Source organism: Chiloscyllium plagiosum, chromosome 12, assembly GCF_004010195.1.
Source record: "Chiloscyllium plagiosum isolate BGI_BamShark_2017 chromosome 12, ASM401019v2, whole genome shotgun sequence".
NCBI classification, from domain to species: Eukaryota; Metazoa; Chordata; class Chondrichthyes; order Orectolobiformes; family Hemiscylliidae; genus Chiloscyllium; species Chiloscyllium plagiosum.
This window is the reverse complement of record NC_057721.1, coordinates 43,040,754-43,052,056: the sequence shown is the minus strand read 5'-3', so window position 1 is coordinate 43,052,056 and position 11,303 is coordinate 43,040,754. Positions and strand designations below refer to the sequence as shown.

The following is an 11,303-nucleotide window of genomic DNA, read 5'->3' as shown; positions in this document are numbered from 1 at the left end:
GTTTCGGAGGTCGCGGCCTTTAGCTCCGCCCCTCCGACTCGGCGTTGAATTTCATCAATTTCACGGTCGTGCTTCTTCAGCGCGGCCGAGAGCGACTCCCAACGATTTCTGGATTCGACGATAAAGGCATCGATCTTCGAGTCAAGCTTGGAAAGCATTTCTGCAAGGCTTGCTACTGTTGGTAAGTCCCCCGGGGCGGCTGTGGACGCCTCTGCTGCAGCTGGAGAGGGTGGGGGAGGGGTTCCTGCTTGCTGAGAGCTGCGGGCTCCCTTCCCTTTAGTCATTTTAACTTAGGATTAAGTTGTTTAAATGTAATATTACACAACTAATTGAGTTACTAAACTATTATAAATGATTTGGTGAGCTTGGTAGGGGGTAGGTGACCCACTGTGCCCAAGTCTTGGGAGGAGCACTATAGACTCAGTCTTACTGGGTCGCCACCATCTTGGATCCCCCCCAGATGACATGTTAACAGTTGATTCAATTTCAAGTCAATTTCTTCTCAAATACCACATCCTAAAATGATGCTCAAGTAGTAGTTGAAGGTGAGTGTGAGAAGGTTCTCTACCAGTAAATTTTATTTAAGGCAAAATTGCATTATTATTCATGCCGTAAATAAAGTATAACAATGATGTAAACACTCCTTATGTTTCTATTACTTTGAGTACTTTTACATTGCTCGTGTGGGCCTCATGATTATCCAGAATATTTGATCAATTGGCACACTCCTGATCCCATAAGTGCCAGATAATAAAAGGTTTACTGTATAAACATTGGTAAGTTTGACATTCGTAGAATGGGGACGCTGTACCCGTAGAAACTTTAACTGTTTTCATTGTTCAAACCAACTCTTTCCCATAATCTAACTAAAAACCAAATGAACTGCAGATACTGTAAATCAGAAACAAACACAAGCTGGTGGAAAAACTCAGCAGCTCTGAAGCATCTGTGAAGAGAAATGAAATTAAAGTTTCAGGTCTGATGACCCTCTCCCATTATCTAATTTCTCCCTCATTAGCCTTTTAGTCATTCTTTACAATATTCCCACCTACCATTTGTCTTTGCAGAATTATTTGATTTTTCAGTTAAGCACAATCTTTAAATTCCTTAGTTTGCTACAAATGGAACACCCTTCCCAGAGTCTTTCTTTCTCACTAGAAAGTATCTTTCAGTATTTGAAATACAAGTGTCTGCCACTTTCACTTAAACTGACCCATCCCTTAAACTGGAAAATTAGGCTATTTTAGTAAGTTGTGCCTTTGGAAAAATTAAAGTTCTAGTTAGATTCACATTTCACTATGCAGTCATTAATTTTATCTCATTGTACATTACTCAATCTGGTATGACCTGTTCACACATTAAAACAAAGAACTATGGATGTTAGAGATCAAACACAAAAACAGAAATTGCTGGAGAAGCTCAACAGGTCTGCAAACATCTGTGGAGAGAAAACAGAGTTATCATTTCGAGTTCTGAAGAAGGGTCAACTGACTTGAAACTTTAACCCTGTTTTCTCTTCACATTGCTGCCAGAACTGCTGAGTTTCCCCAGTTATTTGTTTGGGTCTAGAACTTGACATTTCGATAAACTATTCCCAAAACACTCTCCAACTTCGCCGGCCAGGCGACCTTTTCCTTCTACTCGTTCAACTTGTATGTAGTGAAAAATCACCCACGTTTATCGCCATTACTTCACCTTGGACACTCCCATCTTAAAGTTTGGCTATTGCCAGCGATATGTATAAACCACTTCCAACGCCTTCTCGAGGCTGACTGCAGGTGAGAAAATTAACGTTGGAGCGGAGAGCAAGGCCCATATCGCACTGAAGAAAAACTTAAAATAATACGTTATTGAGGCCGGTTACCAAGATACAGCCTTAAAACAAGATCTAAAGAGCAATCGAGTTGGCTCGAGCCTCAAAATGTCCTGCTCTGGTATACACTTTGAGAGGAGGAGGAGGAGGAGGAGGAGTAGGTGAAAAGCACTAAGTTGTCGTTGCCCAGAGCAGCTTGACTTCAAACAGAGTTCTCCACCCGTTGAGGCTGCTCACGTGACAGGCGACGGCTCCGTACTGCGCATGCGTGCTCCAGACTACGGCGGCCGAAGCAGTCCGTGTTTTTACGGGAGTGCTCCTCCCCGCCCCCTCACCAAGGCTCTCCGATCTGTTTCCATCTCGATGTCGATATCCCTCTCCCTCCTCCCCCACACAATCGGGCCGTTTTGTGATTGCTGCCGAGGAGCAAGACTGTTTCCAGAGGAAGCCTGGCCCAGGTTAGTGTGCGCGGGGCGGTTACAGCGCGCTGCTGCCCTTTAGCGTTTTCCTGACTGCCAGTTCGGGGAGCCGCAGCGCCATTTGACGGAGACTTTCGCCCCGGGATTCGGAGGGGAGGGGGATGTGAAAAAGAAGCAGCGAGCAGGCGGCACCGCGGCCTAGCGCTCAGGCTGTGATCTCGCGGCCCAGACCCCGCGCGCGGGCTCCAGAAACGGCTAAGCGGGCCTTACCCTCACAGCGTCCTGCCCAAAGGCGGCCGGGGAGAGACTTTGTGCTGCAATCCGACCAACTTCCCCGTACCCGGGCCTGAGGACCCTCCCCAAGCCTGGGAGTCGGCCCTGGGGTACCCGCCCCGTCAAACCACCCAGGGCTTGTTTGTGGTCCTGCAACATAATCGCGTGAGACAGGGGCGATAAAAAAAAGCAAGTTTAACGATCTCAACATCTAGTGGGAGGGGGATGGTCGAAAGATAGATAATCAAGAATGGCGGTATGTGGTGAGGGGAGAAAAGACGGTGAGAGTTTTCTCTTATTGCGGGGTGGGGGCAGGCGGAGATGCTCCTCTGGGAAGGGAGACAAACCGGAGGTTGCTGCTCTCTGGGAGTCGCTGGATAGACCCCGGGGATGCTGCAACTTGAGTGTGAGATGTAGACTGGACGAAGCCCCCAATGGACTTGGGGAATACACGTAAAGTCTGTGAGTCTCTCGAAAAATAGGAACGAAATGAATTTTATTACTTTCTCAATAAGTGCTGGCACAAACACAGTGGCCTCCTGTGTCCGATTACTCTCATGTGGTTTGGTTAATTACTGATCTTGGTTGCTGAATTTTATATCACCTGAACTTAGTTCATGGTGGTAACATCAAAGTTATAGTGATTTGAAAGGTGGTGAAACTCATGATCCTTAATTCAAGTGAGATATTCCATTCTGCTAAAATACTCTTACAAGTTTAGAATATTATTTATCTCATAATTGAGCAGAACATTCATTGAGCCAAAGTTTCATCCTGTCCCTCCCCCCTCGTTATGAACCCTGTGAAGCGACAGAGAACTGTTTTCCTGCTGAATAGTGGAGCTGAATTAGCTAAGCAATCCCACAACCACTGGATCAAGTCAAAGCTCTATTGTCCTTCGACATCCAGTACCGAATTGCACTGGACTATCAAACAACTAACTGGTAGAGGAGGCCCTGTGAATAGCTCCATCTTCAATGATAGTCGGGTATAGCACATTAGAACAAAGGCCAAGGCTGCAATAAGTGCAACCATTCTCACCCAGAAGTGGTGAATGGCTGACTGTCTGAGAGTGTCCAGTTTCTCAGATGCCAGTTCTCAGTCAATTCAGTTCACTCCACATGATATCACAAAATGGCTAAATGCACTGTACTTGGTATTGATGATGTGATAACGTTCCAGCTGCAGTCCTAAAAAAATACTGCAGAACCAGGTGTGCCCCCAGTCAAGCTGTTTGAATATAGTTATATCACTGGCAAAGTGACCAGTTGCTCAGGAATAATGTGTTCACAAAATGCAAGATGTTCAGTTTAGTTTCCACCATGACCTTTAGACTGCAGATTTCATTATAGCCTTTGTCCAATATTCTGGAAATAGACAGAATTCCAGAAGTGAAAAAGTAACTGGTTGTGCTATCAAGGCAGAATCTATCCAAATTTGTGGCATCCGGAAATCCTAGTAAAACTGAAACCAACGCAATCCAAGGGAAGAAACTCTTTAATGATTGGAGTCATACTAAATGCAGAAGATGATGTTTGTCGTTCTTGGAGGACGATCAACATAGTCTCAGGTCTTCGCAGAAGTTCCTCATGAGAGAGATTTCTAATCAACATGTTCAGAGATATTATGATACACTTCTGGAGCAGATGGTACTTGAAACTCCTCGGTTGAGAGATGGAGGTACAACAAATGTGCCACGAGCCCAAGTTGTTCAGGAGCATGTCTAGGCTTAATCACTTTCTGCTACTGCATTAGTAACCCTCCCTCTGTCATAAGTAGGCATGTTCACTGATGAATGCAGTGTTTGCTATTCACAACTCTTTAGATTATGAAACCCTGACCATGTGCAGGTAGATCTGGACCACATTCAGGCTTGGGCTGATGGGTGTCAAATAACATTTGTGCCATACAAGGTTAAGGCAACCAGAAAGAACCTAATCATCTCAGCATCATATTCAATGGCATTGTCGGCACTCAACACCTTGCTATCAACATTATGGGCAAGCGTTTCTTCAAACCTCCTTTTGCTGTGTTTGGCTAGCCTTTTGTACTGCATGGTTTCTTTGGCCACCACGCACATAACTTAACAGAAATTTTTTTTTTCCTGGGATATTTGTTCTGTATGTGACACATTCCTGAAGGCTGTGCACCTGTGCTACATAGAAGGTACACTGCCCAAAAGGCACAAGTCATACAGCATGGAAACAGATCCTTTGGTCCAACCAGCCCACGCCAACCATTTTATCAGCTACACTCGTCTAAAATGCCTGCTCTCGGCCCACATCCTTCCAAACCTTTCCTATTCATCAACTTATCCAAATATCTTTAAATGTTGTAACCTGCATTCACCACTTTCTTTGGCAGTTCATTACACAGCAAGTTTTGTAGCTCAGGTTGAGGTTTTGGATGTAGGTTAGCTTGCTGAGCTGCAAGGTTCATTTCCAGACGTTTTGTTACCTTACTCTGTATCATCTTCAGTGGGCCTCAGGCAAAGCAATGCTGAAAATTCCTGCTTTCTATTTATATGTTTGGGTTGGTGATGTTATTTCCTGTGGTGAAGTCACTTCCTGTTCCTTTTTTCAGGGGGGTGGTAGATGGGGTCGAACTTGGTGTTTGTTGATAGAGTTCCGGTTGGAATGCCATGCTTCTAGGAATTCTCGTGCGGAACTCTGTCAACAAACACATTGAGTTAGACTCCATCTACTACCCCCTGAGAAAAGGAACAGGAAGTGACATCACCGGAAATGACATCACCAACCCAAACATATAGAAAGCAGGAATTTTCAGCATTGCTTCACCTGAAGCCCGCTGAAGATGATACCTAATAAGGTAACGAAGTGCCTGGAAATGAACCTTGCAGCTCAGTGAGCAAACCTACATCCAAAGGTTCATTACACACACCAAACATTGTCCGTTTAAAAAAAAAGTTGCCCCTCATGCCCTTGTTAAATCTCTTTCCTCTCACCGTAAAAATGTTTGAACTCTCCAATCTTAGGGGAAAAGACCCTTGTCATTCACCTATGCCCCTCGTGATTTTATAAACCTCAGTAGGGTCCCCCTGAACCTCCTACGCTCCATGAAGAAAGTCCCTATCTTTCCAGTCTGTTTTTGTATCTCATACCCTCCATTCCCAGCAACATGCTGGTAAATCTTTTCTGAACCCTTTCCAATTTAATAATGTCCTTTCTATAACAGGGTGACCAGAACTGCACACAGTACTCCAGTTGAGGCCTCACCAACATCCTGTACAACCTCAATATGGGGCTCCAACTGCTAAACATGAGGGTCTAAGCAATGAAGGCAAGCATGCTAAACACCTCCTTAACCACCCAATCGACCTGTGTCACAAATTTTAAAGAATTATCTACCTAAACCCCTAGGTCTCTGTTCTACACTACTATCCAGGGCCCTACCATTAATTATACAAGTCCTGTTCTTGTTTGTATTACCAAACCGCAAAGCCTCAATTTATCCAAATTAAACTCCATCTGCCACTCCTCAGCCCATTAACCCAATTGATCAAGATCTCTTTGTAATCTTAGATAACCTTCTTTAGTGTCCACTCCACCACCACTTTTGACGGCATCTGCAAACTTACTTGTCTAGAACCTCAATCCCTTTATTCGTACATTGTTCCCTAATCTTGCCAGCCTTGCTTTTCATTCTAACAGGAACATACTACCTCTGAACTCATGTTATCACATTTTGAAGGCCTCCCATTTGTCAGTCGTCCCTTTACCTACAAACAGTCTACTCCAAACAACTTGAAAGTTTTTGTCTCCTTCCCTTAAAATGTGCCTTGCTCAAGTTAAGAACTTTAACTTTTATGGATGACTTATCATATCCCATAACTGTTCTAACACTATTATTATGACCACTGGTCCCAAAGTATTCCCCGACTAACTTTTCAGTCACTTGCTTTGCCTTATTTCCCAAGGGAAGGTCAAGTTTTGCTCCTTCTCTAGTATGCATATTTACATGTTGATAAAGAAATTTTCTTGAACACATTTAAAAAAAATTATTCTTCATCCACACCTTTAATACAATGACAGCCCCAGTCAATATTTGCAAAATTAAAATTCCCCACTATTACAAACTTCTTATTCTTACATATATTTGAGATCTCTCCATATATTTGCTTCTCAGTAGCTTTCTGACTGTTGGAGAGGGGCGTGGCTATAGTACAGTCCCATCAAGGTGATCATTCCTTTCTTATTTCTAATTTCAACCCATATATTTGCATTAAATTATCCCTCCGAAATATCTTTGGCAATTATAGTATAATGCTTTCCTGAATCAAAGATGCCACTCCCTCCCCGTTCCAGGAAACTAAATCCCTACACATTTGCACCACCTGTTCAGCCATTCTCTACCTTTTTATTCTTACCCTTGTTAGAACTTAGCACCAGAAGTAAACCAGAGATTACTAGTCCACACCAACCCTCCGAAGAGCAACCCACTCAGACCCATTCCCCTATGTTTACCCCGTCACCTTACACTACGTGCAATTTAGCATGGCCAATTCACCTTACCTGCACATTTTTGGACTGCGGGAGAAAACCGGAGCACCTGGAGGAAACCCATGCAGGCACGGGGAGAATGTCAAACTCCACACAGACAGTTGCTTGAGGTGGGGATTGAACCCGGGTCTCTGGTGCTGTGAGGCAGCAGTGCTAACCACTGTGCCACCGTGCCGCCCACTTTTGGTTTTCTGTTTTTTAACCTCTACCTAACCTCTTAAATTCACCATGCAAAGCCTTCACCCTTACACTAATTTTGTCATTCCTCCAAATGTGTACAACAACTTCCAGCGTCTCTTTGACAATATGCTTTAAATATATTAATTCTGACAAGGAAAAAGAACATATTATCCCAGATTCACACTCATTGCCACACAATTTCCCAGCTGCGAACCTGACGGGAGAGTCTCCTATAATTATTATTGTTTTCAATCTTGACAAACCACATTTAACACAAGATTTGTTCTTAACTGCCCAAGATCTGACTACCACTTTTATTTTCCTTTGAGAGACTCTCTCTTTCAGCAGTGCCCAAAATGGAATATCTATTTGAGAAAGGAATAGCCACAGTACTTAGCAACTACCTCTTACCTGTCCTGATAGTCAGCTATCTATCTGACTGATCCTGCTGTATAATCACTTCTCTAAATCTACAAGTCATCACGCTCCGTGTCTCTTGAATGTCCTCAGTGACATTAAGACTAAAAAAAACTTTCAATAGCACCATATGTATCAACATAAACTACCTTTCCTCACCCACAAATTTATTACAAAGCATTCAAAAAGTGGAAAAAAGCAAACATATTAATATTAAAAATAAATCAAACACTTAGCTGGACAAACCAAAAAATGACTCTTCAAATACTCCAACAATCAGCTTTCAGTCGCATATTATGAACATAAAGCACTTAGCAAGCTCTTATACAAATACATTCAGCCCCAGCCTCAAAAACTATACACATGAAGGAGCATTTGATTATTCATACATATTTAAAATACCTTGTGACTGAATTAAAGTTTACTTTCAGGCCAGCAAGTTAATTTATAAACAAAGTACCACTCATAATCCTGATTCTTTCGATGACTGTCAGGTGATCCTAATTTACTAACAGTTCAGAAAACTAGATGACAAACTGCTTTGCAGTGATTCACCAAATATCCTAAGACAGCATCTTCCAAACCCACAACTACTTCCGTCTGGAAGGACAAGGACAGCAAATGCATGGAAATGTGATCACCTGCAAGCTCCCCTCCAAACCACTCATCATTCTGACTGAAAAATATATCATCATTCCTCCACTGCCCTTGGTCAGAATCCTTGAATTCCCTCCCTGAGGGTATTGTGTGTCTACTCAACGGCACATGGGCTACAGCGTTTCAAGAAACAGTTCCCCACCATCCTTTCAAGGGCAACTAAGAATGGCTGAGAAATGCTGGCTAGCCAGTAACATCTACAGCACACGTGATTTAAAAAAAAGAGAGGAGGCTTCTCAGTCTATTGAGTCTGCTACAGTTCTTTCAAAGAGAAATCCTGTCAGTCCTACATCCTTCCACTTAACTTTGTAACCCACTTTGTTTCTCAAGTATTTTTCTGATTTCCTTTTGCAGACTAAATTGAATCAGTGAGATCGCACCTAGAGTATTGTGCACAGTTTGGTCCCCTTATTTGAGGAAAGATGCAGTGGCATTGGAAGCAGTTCAGAGGAGGTTCACTAGATTGCTCCCAAAGATGAGGGGTTTGTTGCACAAAGAGAGATTGAACAGCTTAGCCTATGCTATCTCGAATTTAGAAGAATGAGGGGAGATCAAATTGAGGTATGCGGGATGATAGAAGGTGTGGATAAAATAGATGTGGTGCAGATGCTTCCTCTTGTGGGGCATTCTAGGAAGAGTGGCCATAGTCTTTGGATAAAGAGTAGGAAAGGTTGTGAATCAGGAATTTGCTACCCCAAAGTGCAGAGGATGCTGGGACAGTGCCTAAATTTAATGAGTAGTTAGACAGATTTTTAATTCGTGATGGGTTGAAAGGATTTGGAGCGAAGGTAGGAAAATGGGGGAGAGGAGCATATCAACCATTATTTAATGGCGGAGCAGACTCGATGGACAGAATGGCCTAATTCTGCACCTATACCTTACAAACTTATAAATTTGTATCCCCTACAACCTTGGGGAGGAAGCATCTTGCAAATCCCAACTACTCTTTGTAAATGTTTCTCATGTCTGGTTCTTTTAATTTAATTGAGTTTAGGTTAGGGACACCTCATTATCACCTCTTCAGTGTTTGAAAAGATTTCTATTTATTCTGTCCAAACCCTTTTTAATTTTATCCATCTCTTATCAAATCCCCTCATCTAAGGAGAACAACCGCAACTTCTCTGTAGTCTTTTATCCTTGGAGCCATTACAGTGAATTTCTTTAGAACTCTCTATGCAGACTTCAGATCCTTCTGATACCCAAATTAGAAACCATGATCACAGTGGGGAGAAACTGTTTATATAGGGTCAACAAAAATTATTTGCTTTTGTATTCTGTACTCCCGTTTATGAAGAACATCCACCTCTTGGCCACCTCAACCACAGGACTGCCCCTAGTAGACAGTAGACCTGTTTTTTAAGTCTGTTCCTGCACTTAAACTTTCTTTTTAACCTGAATATTCCATACCAACCTTCCCCACTCGATTGTGTCTCCCCACTAACTCCATTCTGGTAGATTCTTCACTGTTGGGGCTTTCATCGTGGTGCCCTCCTACCCTCTGTCTTGCCCAAAGGCAACCAGGGAGGGAGTGGGTGCAGCAATCTGCCAGTCTCCCCGTAACCAGACTTAAGGATTCTACCAAAATCTGGGAGTTGGCCCTGGGCACCCGCCCTGTAAAACCACCTGGAGCATGTCCTTCCACATCCATTTCCAAATTGCACCGCACAATCAAACAGCTAACTGGTAAAAGAGGCTATGTGAGTAGCCCCATCTTCCAAGATAATGGAGTGTAGTACATTAGAGCAAAGGTCAAGCCTACAATAATTGCAATCATTGTCACCCAGAAGTGTTGAGTGGATGACCAATGATCCTGACATCTGTGGTAGGTAAGTTACTTGAGGAGATTCTAAGAGTTAAGATATACATGCATTTGAAAAGACAGGGTTTGATTAGGAGTAGTCAGCATGGCTTTGTTTATAGGAGATCATGCCTCACATATTTGTTAGAGTTCTTTGATGAAGTGACCAGGAAGGTTGACAAAGGCAGTGTGGGAGACATAGTCTATATGGATTTCAGTAAGGCCACATGGTAGGCTGCTCTGGAAGGTTAGATCACATGGAATCCAGGGGGAGCTGGAAGCAGAGTATAATAGTAAATGCATGTCAGACTGGAAGCTTGTGACTAGTGAAGTGCCTCGGGTCGGTGCTGGGCCCATTGCTATTTGTTATCTATAATCAATGATTTGGATGGGAATGTACAAGGTATGATTAGTAAATTTGCAGATGATACTAAATTGGTGGTATTGTGAACAGTGAGGAAGATGATCAGACCTTGATCAGCTGAGGAAATGGGCTGAGAAATGGCAAATGGAGTTCAATATAGATAAGTCTGAGGTCTTGCATTTTGAAAAGTCAAATTAAGGATGGAGTTTCATGGTGAATGGTAGCACCTTAAGGAGTGGAACAGAGAAACCTTGGAGTTCAGGGACACAGTTCTCTGAAAGAGGTAAACAGGCCAGTGAAGAAGGCTTATGGCACACTGGCCTTCATCAGTCAGGGCATTGTGTGTAAAAGTTGGGAAGTTATGTTGCAGTTGCAAATCACTTTGGTGAGGCCACTCTTGGAGTATTGTGTTCACTTTTGGTCACCTTGCTATAAGAAGCATGTTACTAAATTGGAAAAAGTGCAAAGGAAATTTACAAGGATGTTGCTTGGACTCAACGGTCTGAATTATGGAGAGGGGTTGGGTATGGTAGGACAGTTTTCTTTAGAGCATAATAGACAGAGGGGGATCTTACAGAAGTGGAGATCATGAGAGGCATAGATAGGGTGAATGCACACTTTCTTTTTCCAGGGTTGGGGAATCAAGGACTAGAGGACATCAGTTTAAAGTTAAAGGGGAAGAAGAACCTGACTGGCAATGTTTTTTACACTGAGGATGGTACACACGTGGAATCAGCTGCCAGTGAAAGTGGTTGAGTTGGGTACATTGATGCCATTTCAAAGGCATTTGGACAAATTATATGGATAGGAAAGGTTTAGAAGGATATGTGCTAAGTGCAGGGAAATGGGGTTAGAGTGGGCT

The 11,303-nt window shown here is 43.0% G+C and overlaps 1 protein-coding gene and 1 long non-coding RNA gene across 3 annotated transcripts in view; one reads left to right on the top strand and one right to left on the bottom strand.

Annotated features, from left to right (window-relative positions):
- The window catches only part of LOC122555173, a 153,932-nt gene extending 145,914 nt beyond the window's left edge, over positions 1-8,018 (bottom strand). The window contains exon 1 of one of the 2 annotated variants that reach the window (XR_006313199.1): positions 7,869-8,018. This is a non-coding gene — a long non-coding RNA (uncharacterized LOC122555173). The remainder of the gene's footprint in view (positions 1-7,868) is intronic. The other variant, XR_006313198.1, reaches the window with a different exon arrangement.
- Positions 1,773-11,303, top strand: part of LOC122555171 (vang-like protein 1) — a 57,709-nt gene continuing 48,178 nt past the window's right edge. Inside the window, exon 1 of the mRNA XM_043700901.1 lies at positions 1,773-2,271. The gene's annotated coding sequence lies outside the window, so the exon portion shown is untranslated. The remainder of the gene's footprint in view (positions 2,272-11,303) is intronic.